We start from the raw sequence: 16,478 nt of genomic DNA, 5'->3' as shown, positions 1-16,478 counted from the left end.
AGGCCCTGGGGAGCAGGAAGCTCCTCTTCTCCCAGGGTTTCCAGAGAGTGGAAGAGATCCATAAAAATAAAGTGGATCTGCTTGGCTTCTCTTGCATTGGGGTCCCAATTAGGGGGAGTGTTTGTGTCAAAGGACAAAGCAGTTCTAGGGAATAAATAATTCTTTGTGGTCCTACTAAAAAAACGCCTTGGATCACTTTACTTACATCGGAAGACACTGAGCCACAGAATGCCCCGGATCTGAGTTTGTGATTATGTGTTGTTATGTGTTCCAGTCCCTGAAATCAGACTGATTGGCTTCAAAAGAGACTGAGCAACGTATTTTCTCCTTATCAGCGTTTGTTAAGTTGTGAACACACGGTGCCAAAGAACCTGTTGAAAAACGGAACATTCAGTCAACTATCCCCATCACCTCAAGTTACATTCATACATACTTCATGTGGTGCAATTCGGTTTTTTAACCAGATTTCCTCCTGCTGAACAGAAAAAGACCTAGATCTGGACTTCCACTGGAAAGCTGGGGATGGCTCTCCACATTTTTACTTTCACAATCTGTTCGGGCTGCCTCATTGAGGATAGGGGTAGATGACTATAAATTGGACAAACAACTGCAAGAAAAAAGGCCCGTGATAAAAGGCAGCCTATCCCAAGGGGGGGCTGTCTAGCAGGGTGCAGCAGGGGTCAGTACTGGGTTTAGTCGTGTTTCAGATTTTTATTACCAATCTGAAGGGGGAGGGGAAGCCGCATAAAAATGAATCTGCAGATGGCTATTCATTACAGAGGATTTGCAGACCCCAGGAAGAGCAGGAATGAAAATCTGAGGTTCGTTTGGAAAGGTAGTCAGGAAAGAACAAAGAAAATACAGACTGGAAAGCCTTGAGCTGGGGAATCCAAGCGCAGTGCCTCCAGGGGCCTCCAGTGCCACATCTTGAGTGTCAGGAATTCTGAAACACATGAAGTTTCACCTGTCCTTGTTGAGAAACATGCACATCCATCCTTCTAAGGGACTGGACCAAAAAACGATAAAGGCATTTTCCACCTACCATCATGAGATTGTCTTTAGAATTCTGGCTTCAGTGACATGGTGACAAAAGGAATTTAAGTTAGAATCTCTGCTTCCTAGTGGCATGTGTTTCGGCTGCGGGTAAATAACAGAGATGACTGCAAAAGCCAGTTCGCAGCCAGGGCCTGTGACATGGGGACCCACAGAAGGCTGTTTGTTGAGATACACAGTCCTGCCACTCTATGCAGCGTGCCTGCTTCAATGTACAGTTAGCATCAAGCTTTTCTTTGGGAGACACAACCTGCCATCCTGGCCTCCCTGGGTCTCATTTCCCAGTGCCCCATGTCTGACATTGTTCCAAGTGCTGCCCTTGAAATTTCTGCAAGTATTTCTTCTATTTTCCTTATTTGCTCAGAAAAGAAATTGTCCATCAACAGATCAGATCTCATGTCTGCTCGGAATCTTCCGGAGTTCCTCAGTACCTGCAAAGAAATTGGCATTTCTTAATTTAGAATTCTGTCTTCCAAATTGCATAGAGGTTACTTCACAGTCCCTGGAATCAGACTGATCGGCTTCAAATAAACCACACACCAAATGCCCAGGACTTTAGATACTTTCTTCAGTTACCGAATGTGAGCAATAAAAGTAATATCTGCCTCTAGTATTGTTCTAGGGGCTAAGTGAGGCAAAGGTACATCAAGTGCTTCCTCAGTGTCTGGCACACAGCAATCACTCAATGGGTGAGATCATCCTACAATCATCTTACAAAAGGATCTTTTAAAAGTAATCTCCCTGGGCTTACTTATGATATATGTCTTATAAGAAAAAATATTTAATCTAGCACATAAAAATGGGATTTTTCCCATAGAAACTCCATGACCTGATCCATGATCAAACAGGTGCTGCTATTTGTACCTCGTCTGTAACTCTACTTTGCAATTGTGGCCAAGACCTTATTAGTTTGTGAGTTAAGGGATAAAAAAGTGCTACAGAGAGGAAGGAAAACCTCACAATGCATTTGCTTGTCATATAACATCCTTTACCCTCTGACCTCCACCCAACTCTGGAGCCTCATCTTCCACTCTTCCCCTTCCCCGAGGCCTTCACGTGGTCTTTCAGGCATATCTGATTACTCGCCATTCTCCAATCCACCATGCACTCCCTTACCTCACCCACCTTGGACTTCCACGCCTCTGTGTGTTACACAGTTACCTGTAACAGTAAATCCCACTTATTCTCTTTAAGTCTCAAACAAGATGGCACCTCTTCTGTGATGCCTTCCAGAACGACTCCCCTCCTCCCTTTCTCTGAGAAAACTGGTCTCTTTTCTGGAGTTTTCACTGTTCGAACTCCCCACTCTGTACACACTACACGTCTCTCTCTACCTAATCTGAGAGCTCCTGGGGGTCAGAACTGTGTCTTACTCAATTCACCTCCAAAATTTCTGACCCAGAAACCTTCAGTAAGCTTTTGCCAAGTGTTTTGGCTAAACTTATTAAATTTATGAATGGAAGCTGTCTTTCTAGAGAAAGGGGGTAAAAACCACCAAGAAATCCAAGGATTGCCAATGCAAGGGGCAGATCTAAGGTCTGGAAAGAGACAGCAAGCCTGGTCTATGCACTAGGACCCCCTGCTGGAGAATAAAAGGGTGCTTTGAAGCCAGCCGTGGTGCTGGGAGCTGGTTCCCCGGGGGAATTGCATCTGGGTCAGCCACAGAGAGGTGCTGGACACAGACTCCAACACAGTGGCACACTTGGAGCAGTCTTCTCCTCCTGCGAAGCAGCCCACATCTGTCCTGGGACAGGCAGACTGTGTAATCAGGCTCAGCTGGTAATCAGGGAACTGCCAAACAGACGCAGGACTAAATTATCTCCCTGTCCCAGACAAAGTGGCCTTCTAGATGAGGGTTAAAACCAGGGATGGTAGAAAAAACAAAGGAAGGGAAGTGGCAGCTGCTACTGAACACCTGGCCAGTGGAAGGCTCCCAAGCTGTCCCTATTCACTCACAGAACCTCCAAAGCCAAGGTTGCTTAACAAGGAATGGGAGTTTCAGATCGATGGCATTTGGTGCCAAAGTCATCGTTAGAGGAGGAAAACAATTTGTGCCCACAGTGACAACAGAAGAGGGCAGAACTAATTTCCTGTCAACAGCTCCAATGCTTGCCAACCGCCAGCTGAGTAAACTTGGGTGACAATGTGCCTCAGTCTCCCCCTTCATTAAGGAAGGGAGATGTGCCCTCACATCCAAGGTGTAGACAGTAAGATCTTTATTTAGAGAGAAGACTCCCTTTCTATTCATACATTTGTGACCTTGAAGTCCCCCAAAGGGACCTCACAATGGTGGCCAGGACCTTATTAGTTTGTGACTTATGGGATAAAAAGTGCTGCAAAGAGGAAGAAAAGCCCACATGATTATTTAGGGAAAGGGCAGCTCTGAGGCTGGGTGAGAGATACAACTCTATTTGATTCCATAGATACCTATTAAGAGCTCTGTGTGCCAGGCACAGTGCTGGACACTGAGCCCACAACGCTGAGCACAAATCAACCTGAAGTGTTTCCTTACCCACATGAAGCCCACCATTGATGGGACACATGGACACTGAACAAATATTCCTAAGAGTAAGTGTCAAATCATACCTCTGAGTTCTGTAAGGAAATGAACAGGGGAGTGGCTGGGGAGAGCTTGATCCGGTTAGGGAAGAGCAGTGGGAAAGTGGTGAGAGATAAGTGGAGCTGATTCTGCAGAGCAGGAAAGGATCAGCCCTGAGCTGCTGGAAGAGCACAGGCAGATGGAGGTAAATCGGGGTTTGTTCTTCACTCTGTTCATTATTATCTGGTTCAGATCTATATTGAATGATGCCATACCATACCATACCATATACCATATACCATCCTATTAAACTATGGATAGCAAGGTTGCTTTCCACTCTAGGATGGAGTGATGAAGCAGGGTTGGTTGGTTAATGTTTTGTTTCTAAGTAGGATTTTCTCCTTCAGCAGGGGGCTGGAGGCAGGTCCTCTGCTTCGCTCAGCTCTCTGGCCAGCAGAAACAAAGTCACGTTGTTCTGCTATAGTACCTGAGCAACAGGCAGGAAGATGGGTAGGACAAGGAAGGGATTTTAGACAGGACCAATAACCGTGTCATCTGTATTAGTCAGCTATGAGGAACAAGTTGTCCCAGGACCCAGGGGTTACCACATGCTCATGCCATGCTTGTGGCCTGCAGGTTTTCTGTCGTTGAGCTAATCTAGGATGGGCTGGCTGCCTGGGAGGCTGAGTTGCAGGCTGTGGGCCAGCCAGTGGCCATCTTGGTTTCAGGTTGGGTTCCCATCTGTGGCGTCCAGGTGGAAAGGGAAGTGGTACCCAAGGCACGTTCTTCTCACGGCACATCACTGGAATACAGAAGTCAAGCCCCATAAATAAATGCATCCAAGGCCTCTGTTCATATGATGTCCATTAACATTCCCTTAGACGAAGAAAATCACAGGGCCTGGCTCCACACCAACGGGACGAGAATGTACAATCCACACGCAGTGAGTGGGAAGGGGTGGGGAATAGCTATTTGCCGAACAATAATCCAAATTATCTCACCATCCTTAAGACCACCGGATGTCTGGTTACCTTAGGATCAGAAGCCAGTGCCCTGGAAACTCACTATTTGTACCGTCTGCTATTATTTCCTTTTTGTTCTTCCCTCGTATTTAGTTAAATTCTTTCTGAAAATGTCAGGTTGTCTCAGCTGTGCTTTGAAGAACCAAGGGAAACAGTTTTGCCCACGGTTGAGCCCGAGTTTTAAGTGGAAGCTGATGTACCCTTGGGCTGAAAATCCCAAGTGAGAGAAGGAACTCAGGGAACTCTGAATTCTTGTTCAGAAGCCCCTCTTCTTTGGGGAGGACTCAAATTCTAGCATTCTTCTCTGCTGGTTCCACGATGGTTTCTGGGGTTTTTATTGTATAAGGAAACAGTTTCCTCGTAGGGTGCATGAAATGTCAGACAACAGCATAAATAAGCACAAGGTCGTCACACACTCTGCCCAGAGGATCCCAGTGCCCTGAGATCTACAGCAGTGGCATCAGGAGTTCCTGGAGGCCCCTCAGCACTCCTGTGGAAGCCACCAGCTCCAGGAAATTCAGTTTGCAAACCACAACACACTCTGGGCCCAGATGACTTCAAAGATCCCTCCTGTTTCAAGGACCAAGGGCATCACCCCATCAGTAAGAGTGTCCCCTCCATCGAGGTGAAAGTCTGGAACTAAAGACTTACAAACCTCATGCAAAAGGCTGGGGTTGCTTCCCTTCAGCTCTTTAACACACAGGCAGGCTTTCAGGGATAATGAGTACCATTCACAAATCTTTGGTGGAAGGGGGCAGAAGAGGATTGATCAAGCTTAAGCAAGAAAGGGGGGGGGGAGTAAATTGTTTACTCACACCTTCAGCCTGGGGAAAGACAGGTGAAGACAATGAAAACCAAAGACTCTCTTTTCCTTCTCTTATCTCTGCATCTAGTATGTGTGAATTCTGTCGCCTCTCCATGAAGTGGGCTAAGACAGCTCTGAGCTGTCATCCTTCAAGTTTAATAATTAGAAAAGGGGGAACCGGTCCTCTGTCATACCCTATCTAGTTGAAAGCCTGAAAGGGAGGGCTCTGCTTGGGCCATCCTAGGCTGTGGATGGACCTGTCACTATGGACAGAGGGTGGTGTATGCTCTGTGGTGGGCAGAGTCCCCTGGAGCAACGTGGACAGAGGTGGAAGGCTATTATGAGAAGAAAGAGCGAGAAAGGAAAGAAAAACAAGCAGCTAACCATTACATCTGTCATTCAAAGCTCCCCTCTGTCTGGGTCCAATATATGTCCCCATCATTGTTGTCCACGCTGCTGCCCACAGCTCTCCCTCTAGGCAGGCTGTCCCTTATTTTTGCTTTCCTTGCCTGGCCTGGCCACTTCTTTCTTCTCTGCCAGTCTCAATTCCATCTTCAAGGGCCAGTTCAGTGCATATCTATAATCTCGGTGACACTGGAGGCTCAGGCAGGAGGATCACAATTTCAAGGTTAGCCTCAGCAACTTAGCAAGGCCCAAGCAACTTAGTGTGCTAGTGGGGTTGCTGGTATAATCAAATTTATTGCACTGCCTGTGAGTAGTATAAAAGTATAGCACACACAAGCATGATAATAAGTGACTATGCTACTGGTTTAGCTATTTACTACAGTAGATTTTTCATTGTTATATTAGAGTATATTTCTTCTACTTATATACAAAAAGATCACAGTAACACAGCATGCTGTTACACTAGCAGCAGCCTCACACACCTAGTGTTGACTGTGTGTCTTGACTGTACCAAGAGGACATGTCAAGGGATTGACATACACCATCCAGGTTTTGCATAAGTGTACTCCATGATGTTCTACACAAGGATAAAATCTCCTAAGGATGCATTTCTCAGAACATAAACTAGTCACTAAACAATGCATGATGATAATTACATTTTTACATATGGTTATTTCCCATTTTATGTAAGAACCCTGTGACAGCAAACTCCCTCTCTCTGGTCTGTCCTCTGTTCTACTACTATCATTGCAATTTATTTTTATTTATGCTACATGTATCACAATACATTTATATGTATTTTTCTCTAAACAGTCATACATACCATATTCTTCTGAAGTACCACATTCTTCTGAAGCTACCAACACCTTTGTCGAATTTCAAATTTCCTTCTGGTATCATTTCCCTTCTGGCTGGAAATTTTCATTTAACAAGTCTTATAGCACAGGTTATGGATCATGAATTTGTCATCTTTTATTTATCTGGAAAAGTTTTAATTTTTCCTTTTTATTGATAATTTTTAGAATTACTAATGCAATTTTAGAATTAATTTTAGGATTACTGATGCAAAATTAACCTAAATTATAGTAAACAAAGTATGATTGCCTGTGCATATGTGCATTTCCACTAACAAAATCAAGATACTGGACATTTCAACTTCACAATGTCTTCCTACTCCTTTTTAGTCCATTTCCCTTCTGACAGATATTTTTTTCTTAGCAAGAAATTCTAGGATAACAGGGATTTTTTCTTTTATCATTTTTCTTCAGTTTTTTTTTTTTTTTTAAATCTTACAGTTTCTAGCAAGAAAGATTCTCATATTTTTTCCTTTGTACTTAAGTGTCTTCTCTGGCTGGTTTTAATATGTATTTTTATCATCTTTTCCAGATACTTGACTATTTGTCTTTCATGTTTCCTTTTTAACCTTTCTCTGGTGGGGTTTGTTGAACTTCTTAGATGTGTGTATTTATAGTTTTCATCAAATTTGGAAATCGTTTCATTGTTTATTTCTTCAGAATTTTTTTCTTATCTTCCTCCTTCTCTCCTCTTTCAGAGGCTACTTGATATTGTCTCATTAGAGCTCTCAATTCATCCCATCATCTTTTTTTTTTGTCTGTATTTTATTTTAGAAAGTTTTAAATGGCTATTTCTTTTGGTTTACTGGTCTGTTGTTCTGCAGTGTCTAATCTGCTTTTGATTCCAGATATTTTAGTTTTCATGGCTAGAAGCTCCATTTCAGCTTGTTATTGGGGACATATCCTTGTTACTTAGACACTTAGAGATATCTGACTAGTCTTCCCTAGTACTTAGTAAGGTCAAGAAACTTCTTGGAAATAACCTGGCAAAGGATAAGGAATTCAAAAATATGTAGACACAGACCATCTCCAGTGTGAGTTGTGTCACCTCAGGAAAATCATTTAACTTCTCTGTGTTTGACAAGTCTTGTGTGTGGAATTGGAGGGAATGATAAAAAGATTAACTGTGTAGGGACTTGTTGGAGCAGGAAACAGGTGGAACAGGATTTGGGGCCCCTCCCTCTGGCTCTGGAGCCTCACCCCTTTGGAAGCTATCTTGGGTTATGAGTCAGAGACAGGATTAGCAGTTCCAGTGCCCTCAGAAGGAGGGGGAAAGGGTCGTTTCTGGATGTGAAGAGCCCAGACCACACGTTGCAAGACACCGTGGCTATTCCTGGAGCATGGCTGAGATGATGGTATGGAGGCTATCGCTCCTGCTTGCCACAGTCCACAGGTGTCAGGGGGCCGCTGCACCAACACCAGAAGGACCACCCCCTGCCTTGCTTTGGTCATGTGTCCATGCATTCCTAAGCACTTGAGAAACCTGCCCAGAGGACAGAGTCTCCCAGAAGCATGAGCCTCTCAACTCCACCAAGTAGGTTTGTGTGCTGCAGATAATCATCAGGGAATTTCGATAGTGGGTGGCTGTGACTACAAGGATCTAGCCAAGAGGACAGGCAGAAATAGAACCAGTGAACTGTATGGAAGCCTAACTGGGGGCAGATAAAGAACCAGGCATGCTTTGAATAACTTGCCTTGGAACAGTTAAGGATAGAGTGCTCTTCCCAGTCTAAACTTATCCCATAGCTCATGAGGGCCAGGAGCCCGAGCCATGAAGAGCAACAAGCCCCACAGCTGGAGCTTGAGACACCAGCTCGTGCGCCAAACAAGGAATGAAATGTGCCACCTATTCTTCAGGGTCAGGATTACCGCTCCTCAGGTCACAAGGATTTACCAAGGCCCTGGGTCATGTCCACAGAGAGGGAATCCCAGTGAACACAGATGAGTTCTAACTTAGTTCAGCCCAGAATCTTTCAACCTGAGCTCTAGTGACATTTTGGTGTTGGACAATTCCTTTCCATGGGGACGTTTTGTACACTGTAAAACGTTCAGTGCACCACTGGCCTCTATCCGTTAGAGACCAGTAACACCCCCAAACAACTCCCCCTGGGTTTTGATCACCAAAAATATTTCCAGACATTGCTCAGTGTCTTCTGAGGGGCAAAATTACCTCTGATTCAGAACCACTGATCTAGCCTCAGAAGTGATAGCATTTGCAATAATATTTCCAGAGGCTAGCGCTTGGTGTGAAATCTAGACACCTGTGCTAAAATTCTGACATTTGCATTGATTTATTTATATCTGTGAAGCCACAAGTCATTGTTTATATAAGATTTTTTTTCCCTCAGCACTTAACAGAGGTATGAAATACATGGTTCATTATACATAATTTGCAGCCAGAATCGCAGCTGCAGAGATCCCAGCTTTACCCCTGACTATGTGCAACATGGGGCAAGGGAATTCTGACTTTTTGTGCATCATCTCAGTTTCTTTCTCTATAAATTAGATAATGGCAGTGACACCTCACAGGGCATCTGTGAGGATATATATTCATTTGCTGCATGTGGAGTGTTCAGCACAGCACTTGGCACATGGCGAGCCCTGAAAATGATCTCTTCCAGCACTTCTCAGCTGGGTACTTGGGACTATATTCCAAGTGTTCATGATGGTAATGGCACTGAGGTCTATTTTCTTTTTTTTTACTTTATTTTTTAATAAAAACCTAAACTATGAACTTAAATGTCCTGCCACTTAAAAAAAATAAAACTGATGAGAGCTTTCAATTATTAACCCCTTGGCCCTTTGCAGGGCAGAGGGGCCAGCTCCTAACTCAGGCTTTCACTCAGACTAACTGAGACGTGCACTCAGCTGTCATGGTGGTTTTAATGACTGTAGAACTTTCAGTTACCTTTACTCTTTGTCATTACGTTATCTCCTTTGTGCCTGTAAAACACTCCTGTACACAGACAAGAACCACAAGGATCGTTGGTGCTGAGATATAGAGACACAGTTAAGTGGAAGCATTCTAATGCTATTTGTTTTGCAGATTCATCTGGAGATAATCTTTATAACCCTGTTAGTTTAACTTATCTGACACAAATCCCAATTTACACATCCAGATGTCTCTAAAATATCCAAAGTCAGAGTCTAAAAGGACCATCACAATTATAATAAATCTGGCTTTCCATTTATTAGGAATGAAGAGATCACTGCTGTGTTGTGCTATTTGCCGCCCACCCCCCCCCCAAAGTGTTTACAAGTAGCACAATGCCTGTCCAAGAGGACACTGTCATGGCTTTCTCACATTGCTCTGACTTTTCTTTTTAAATTTTTTATTGGTGCATTATAATTGTATTTAATAGTGGGGTTCATTAAGCTATATTTGTACATGCACATAACAATTTGCTCAGTCTCGTTCCCCAGTACCTTCCTTTTCCCTCCCCTCCACCTTCCCCCTGTTTGGCTTGCTCTACTCTACTGATTTCCCCTCAGTTAATATTATTACTATTTTTAAATTAGTGCACGATAGTTATATGTATGTGTGTGTGTGTGATTCATTGTGGTATATTTGTACATGGACAATAGCATAATTTGGTCGACTTCATTCCTCAGTGCCTCCCTTCCTTTCTCCTTCTTGACTCCCTTCTTGTATTCTATTAGTCTCCTTTTATTTTTGTGAAATCCCCTCTTTTATTTCTTTTTTTTTCTCTCTTTCCCCCTAGCTTCTACATATGAGAGAAAACATTTGGCCTTTGACTTTCTGAGTCTGGCTTATTTTGCTTCTCACAGTGTTATCCAGTTTCATCCATTTGACAGTGACCTGAGTATTCTTTGGTCCTAATGTTTTTGGGTACCCAAGGACTTTCTGGGGAGTTAACACTCCTCAGAATCTGAATGATTCCCTAGGAGCGTATTGCTTGGACTTTATTTTTCAGAGGTGGACACAAGATGATTTTATTTTGTGAGATTGGAGAAGATAGTTGTTACTGGTTTCTGGGGGGAAAAAAATCTCTACGCTCTCTTTTTGGAAGCAAAAGAGAAAGTAGAGAGCCCATGAATTGTCTGCAGCTATCTTTCAACAACCAAGCACAGTCAATAATATGATGAGAGTTTAAGAAAAGAGAAGGCAGGAAACTTGTTGAGAAGATGAATCATGCCAACCAACAGCCCTCCCACCTCCAGTTCCACAAGCTAAGCTAACTTGCACTGTGGTGTGGTTACTTACAACTTAACACAATCTCACTGACATATCTATAATTTATAGTTATTTGAGTAATTTCTAGTTAGTTAGAAATAGACAAAAAAATTATAAAAGCTAAACTACTCAGATAAGAATGCAAAAATGACTTACATCAGCTCATAAAAAGCTGTTGCCTATTTTTTCTTGTATAATTCGTAGCTCAATGTTACAGACTGAATATTTATATCCATACACCCCTAAATGCATCTGCTGAAATCCCAACCTCCAATTTGATGGTATTAGGAGGTGGGGTTTGGGGAGATGATTAGCCATGAAGGTGGAGGCTTCATGAATGGGATTAGTGCCCTTATGAAAGAGATCCCAGAAAGGCCCCTCAACCCCTCCGCCATGTGAGGTTACAGCAGAAGGCACAATCCACGAAATAGGAAGTGGGCCCTCAGCAAACACTAAATCTACTGGCACTTTTCATCTTGGAATTCCAGGACTGTGAAAAATAAATTTCTGTTGTTTCTATGCCACCTTGTCTATGGAATTCTGTTATGATAGTCAGAAAAGACAAAGCAACGAAATTTCTGTTTTCTAGTATTTCTATTTCTAGCCAAACTACAATAAAAGGGACAAATTTACTCTCCATCTGAAACCATCAGAAAATAAGAAATAAGTAACAAAATAGTAAAATACTGGAAACAACCATTTTTAAGACACTGCACATCAGGCAATGAAAGAATGTGATCCTTGAGAGGTACAAATGAGTGATTTAAATACAAGTGGCCCTGCAGAGTGCCTGAAGAGATTCTGGTAGCTGGAGTGTGAGCAAGGTGGGGGTCCCTGTGTGGAGGAAGTGGAGAGAAGGATCTAAGGATACAAAGAGGCTGAAGTTCACTGGCCAGAGCATCGAAGAGGAGAACCATCCAGAGAGACAAACTTGCAGGGTCATCCTCAAGGACTGAGCAAAGTTATCAATGCCAGAGGACAGGTATTTTAAGGAAATTATGTGAGGCTGAATAAAAGAACAATTGAAAAGATCAGAAGAGAGGGAATATCACCCACTGCTCCCACAGAGCAGTAATAGGTCCAGCTTCCTCCAACTAGGCTGCAAAATCATGTGACTCACAGGACACCAAGTAACTTTTTGCCTCAATAATGGAGAATAATTATTCTTGGGCTAGTTGCTGCTCTGATCCTTAAAAACAAAATAAAATCTTAACATAAGACCTGGAGACAACCATTTTTAAGACACTGCACATTAAGCAATGAAAGAATCAAACTTTTTCCAAATACCTTCACTACATTGCAGAACAATGGTCAACAAGACTTACGTTAAAAAAAAAAAATACTGAACCCAATGAGGTAAAGTTCACAAGGAGGACTAGCATCCAATCTAATATTATCAGGCATTTTAAAAATTCAGGAAAATATGATTCATAATGATGAGAATAAGAATTGAAACTGACCCAGAACTGAGAGAAAATTAGAATTAACAAAGATGTTAAAAGTTATTATAATTACATTCCATATGCTGAAAAACTCAAGGCTAGAAAGTATAGAAAAAAACCCAAATCAGACTTCTAGAGATGAAAACTATCATGACCAAGATAAAAATACACGAGGTGATATTAACAAAAGATTCACCGTTGAAGAAAAAATGATTAACGAACCCAAAGACATAACAATAGAAACTACCCAAAATGAAATAAAGGAAAAAATAGTTTTAGAGACTGAAAAGTACACTAACCTAGTCAAACCCACAGACTCCTTAAACGGGGAAATGGGGATTTTTTTTTTTTTGCTTGTATAAGAAATATGTCTTTGTTATTTGAGATTCTAGAGTTGTTTACAATGCTGAATAATCTGAAGCTGAAGTCTCCTCTTCATACAGCACAGTTCATGCATTTGTTTGAGGAAATGAGATGGGAGGCAGCAGACTAGTTAGGAGATGATTGTGGTTTTGCAAGAGAAAAACAAAGAAGAGAAAATAACAGAATTAGAGGAAGACTGACTTGATAACTTACTATATTCTTTCTTCGAATAAACAGTACTTGCCAACTGTTTCTATGCGGAGACTGAGAGAGAAGACCTAAAGATGTATAAGAAAACTCATAACAGAGGGAGTTGACAAACAATGGCATCCCTTCGGCTGGAAAGCAAAGTACGGTATTGAAGAGTAGAATACCTTGGTACAAATCAGACACGTGCAACACTCCTGGGCGTAGACATTGATAGAGTTTTTGATCACAGAAAGCCAACTCTTAATAGAAATCGTCTCTATATAGTGACAAAAATCATAGAAAATCAAGGAGACACACTCAGGCAAGGTTCCTACCAAACAGCAGAGAGAGAATGTACTCCCTCAGGTAGCCAAGTAACAGGATGTTGATCCACCATGATGCACTGATGGAAAACAAAGGAGGTAGGGCGTGGTTAAGAGAGTTGCCTGCTACTTAGAAACCAGAGGGTAAAAGGACTGAGGGAAGGCAAGTGGAGTTAGCAATCTTCCTTTTGACTTTCATCTTGTGTTTAAATGCAAATCCTTTTGATACATGTGGATAATTGGGGGAGGAAAAAGAAAAGATGAGGGCTTCTAAAAGCATATAGAGTGAAGGACTTGGAGGCTTAAATTGTTTTTCTCAATAGAATAGTCACTTGAGTGATATTTACAAGGATAGAGCAAAATAAAGACACAGCGAAGGTGTGCACACTATTGTGGGGTTTGAGAAGGAGGAAGGGAGGAAGGAAGAAAGGAAGGGAAGGAAGGAAGGAAGGAAGTGAAGGAAGGAGGGAGGATCTTTAGTTACTATGGAGCAGAGAGAGGAGAGGGAGGAAGGTCTAGTGCACAACTGCCAGTTCCATATGTCCTCCCAACACGCCCACTAATTTGAATTTGAGTAAGTGCAAACTTAATGATCAGTGTGATAGTATGAAGAGGTAAGGGTTTTTATGAAATGATGATGTCATCTGAGATCCCAGATTAGAGACCTTATCAAGGAAGTTTGAAGGACCCCTAGACCCTTTCTCCTTTCTGCCATGTCAGCTATCAGAGGAGCCATCTTGGAGGAAGAGATTGAGCCCTCAGCAGTCACTGAACCTGCTGGCCCCTTGATCTTGGATGTCCCAGTCTCCAGATCTATGAGAATTAAATCTCTATTACATACAAATTGAACAGTTTGTGGTATTTTGTTACAGCAACAGGAATGGGCTAAGACAGAGGATTATGTTAATTTTTCATTCTTAATAATAGACTCTGGCATGAAAGTTAAGTATTGAAAGAATTTCCCCTCTCCTCTTTTCTCAGTAATGATGATAATGAGGAGGACAGAAAGAGGAGAAAGCTGTGTTATGGTTTGAATGTGAGGTGTCCCCCAAAAGCGCATGTAGGAGACAATGCAAGAAGGTTCAGAAGAGAAATGATTGGATCGCCAGAGTCCTAATCCAATCAGTGAATTAATCCCTGATGGGATTAACTGGACATTAACTAGATGCAGGTGGGGTGTGGCTGGAGGAAGTGGTTAATTGGGGGCCGGGAAGATATTTGAGTAGTAGTGACCAAACATTGAACACATCTGATGAAAACTATGAACCCACATCCCCAAGGCGTTCACAATTCCCAAGCACAACAAGCATGGGGAAAATTGAACATCTAAAGCAAGGCAGGTCACAAATTGCTTAAAACCACAAATTAAAAAACAAAAATTTTAAAAATAGTCAGAAAAGTTACCTAGAGTGGAACAAATATAAGGATGACAACGATTGTTTGTATGAAGCAAATGCAAACAAGATAGTGGAGCAACAGCTTTAAAGGACTGAAAGAAAACAACAACCACAACTGCTCGCCTGAGACTTTCACTGGCGTACCCAGGAATGATACCTTTCAAAAACTAAAGCAAAATAAATCGTTTTCAAGCAAATAAAACTCAAGGAATCGACAATAACAGACATGAAGAATGTTCAAGGAAATCCTCTGACAGATAGAAAATGGCGGCATACATACACAATGGAATTTCACTCAGCAATAAAAGAGAATAAAATCATGGCCTTTGCAGGTAAATGGATGGCGTTGGAGAAGATAATGCTAAGTGAAGTTAGCCAATCCCCCCAAAACAAATGACGAACGTTTTCTCTGATATAAGGAGGCTGACTGATAGTGGGGTAGGGAGGGGGAACATGGGAGGAATAGATGAATTCTAGATAGGGAAGAGGGGAGGGAGGGAAAGGCCGGAGGCAGCTGATTAGCAAGGATGGTGGAATGTGATGGACATCATTATCCAAAGTACATGGATGAAGACAAAATTGGGTGTCAACCTACTTTATATAAAATCAGAGATATGAAATGTAGTGGTAAATATGTGTAATAAGAATTGTAATGCATTCCACTGTCGTCTATTTTTAAAAAATAAAAATCAATTAAAAAAAAAAGAAAATGGTATATATTGCGTGGCAATAGGTCGTCTACACAAAACACAACATGGATGGCTACACAAAGCATGACAGGCCAGTACCCTTCATGAACAAACTGAGAAACTTTGGTAAATGGGATCGCAGAATTTGTGAAAAGGATAATACATCATGACCAAACAGAGTTTATCTGAGAACTCTAAAGTTGATTTAACTCTCAAAGAATGATTGATTTGATAACTTACCAAATCAATAAAGAAAAACCATGAGTCATCCCAATAATTGTAGAAAAAGTATCTGACTAAATTCAACAGCCATTCCTGATTGACTCTCAGCCAGCTGGGCAAAAAGTGAACCTCCTAACAAAGGGCATCTACAAAAGTTCTACAGCTATCACTATACTTAACAGTGAATAGATTCACCCCTTTTCTCCTGAGGGGTGACAAGGCAAGGAGGTCTACTCTCGCACTCTCACCGTGTCTATTCAATATTGTACGGGAAATTCTAGTCAGTGCAATAAGGTAAGCAAGAAACAAAAAGGATCAGAATTTCACATGAAAAAAAAATGTAAAGTTATTATTTGAGGGCAACATGACTATGTAGAAAATCTAACTGAATTTACAAAAATCTCCTGGAACTAGGGGGTTTAGCAAGTTCACAGGTTACTACCAACAAGCAAATGGAAATCAAAATTTTATAAATTCATGATATTTAATAGCAACAAAAACATAAAATACAGATAAATCTGGCAAAAGATGGAAAAGACCTGTATAGTCAAATGACACAACATTGCTGAAAGAAATTTTAAGAAGACTTAAATCTATGGAAAGAGACACTTTGTTCAAGTGTCTCTTTGAGGACATCCAATATTGTGAAGATATTATTTCTCCCTAAATTGATTTATAGAGTCAACACAATCCCAATCAAAATCCCAATGGACATTTCTTTAGAACTTGATGAGATGAATCCTAAAGTTCACATGGAAAAATAAAGGACTTACAGTAGCCAAAACAGCTTGAAAATGAACACCAAAGTTTGAGTGCTGACACTGCCTGATTTCAAGACTTTCAAAGGCACAGTCCTCAAGACTATGTGGTATCCACATTTAAAAAGATAAACAGATCAAAGGAACAAAATAGACAGCCCAGGAATAGATCTACACATATATACAGATAACCCAATTTTGATGAAGTTGCATAGGCAATGC

The sequence above is a fragment of the Ictidomys tridecemlineatus genome, chromosome 11 (assembly GCF_052094955.1).
Source record: "Ictidomys tridecemlineatus isolate mIctTri1 chromosome 11, mIctTri1.hap1, whole genome shotgun sequence".
NCBI classification, from domain to species: domain Eukaryota; kingdom Metazoa; phylum Chordata; class Mammalia; order Rodentia; family Sciuridae; genus Ictidomys; species Ictidomys tridecemlineatus.
The sequence above is the reverse complement of the archived record's forward strand: the minus strand, read 5'-3'. Positions refer to the sequence as shown.